Source organism: Cebus imitator, unplaced genomic scaffold, assembly GCF_001604975.1.
Source record: "Cebus imitator isolate Cc_AM_T3 unplaced genomic scaffold, Cebus_imitator-1.0 Scaffold316, whole genome shotgun sequence".
NCBI lineage: Eukaryota > Metazoa > Chordata > Mammalia > Primates > Cebidae > Cebus > Cebus imitator.
In genome coordinates, this window is record NW_016107631.1 from 1,339,612 (window position 1) to 1,340,778 (window position 1,167).

A 1,167-nucleotide genomic window follows, 5' to 3' on the forward strand; every position below is an offset into this window, starting at 1 on the left:
GGAATGAAACCAAATCCTTTCCCTGCCCGCCCTCGTGCTTGGGATTAAACCCAAATCCTGAAGCCACCCCACCTCCGCCATCACCACTGACTTGCTGTGGAGAGGACTGTTTTGAGTCCTCCCTTAGTATTCAGAGGAATGTGGGTTCCTGGGGAATGAGCCAGGCCTCCCTCTCCCTGTGACTGGTGGCCTGCTGTTGGGAAGAATAGCACCAGAGTTGGCTCTGCCACTGCCACACTGTGGTATCTTAGGCAGGTCCTCCTCTGGGTCCCTTGCCCCCAGCAGTGGCCCACTCCGGGCTTGTAGAAGCCTGCAGCTCAGAGGCAAGGTATCCAGGCTGCCTGCTGCTCAGCATGACAGTGGCAGGATTGATTGGTGATGTCTGCTGGAAGCACAGTTGGGGACCGTGGAAGCTCTGGCTTTTCCAGCCCAGGTCTTGGGCTCCCGGCAAGGGGCAGCAGTTGCAGGTGGAAGAGGTGGGGGTGGCCAGGACCTCTGAGAACCCAGAGTGGGGCTGGGAAGGTGTCTTGTGGTGGCTGAGTCCCTCCTCATCTGGAGGGATGTGGGCCCGGGCCAGTAGTTGCTTTCCTGGGGTGGTGGGGAGCACAGCAGCTTCTGAGTCGGGTCAGTGTCTGCTGGGCTGATGGCATCCGTGGGGACTTCCCTATTGGCCTGAGGCCTTGGTGCCACACTGCTGGTAGGTCAGACCAGCTGTGGACTGACCAGGACCGCATGAAGCCCTCCACCCATGCTAGGGACTCCTGTGTTTGAGCTGAGAATGTCCAGTGTGGAGACTGACAATCAAAACACCTACCAGCAACACGCGCAGGGTATCAGATGGAGGAGAGGAAAGTAGGCAGGCAAAGGAGGGTGTCAGAAAAAGGCACGAGAGGCCATGTTCCCTGCTGTGATCCCAACTCCTGTGTAGCAATCACTTTCCTCTGTGTCAGGCCTGGATCTGCTGGGGGCCAAAGCAAGTTGGAGGTCTGGGCCCTGGAGCCGTCCGTCCTACCCTCAGCTTCAGTGCTCCTGGCCCAGCCACACCCAAGACCTAGGAGACAACAGGCCACGCTCCAGGGACTTCCCAGAGGGTCCCACACTTCAGACCTGCTCTGCCTGCCCCTCAATAGCATCGCCTGCTGTCAGCCCCCCGGTGGGGTGATAAAC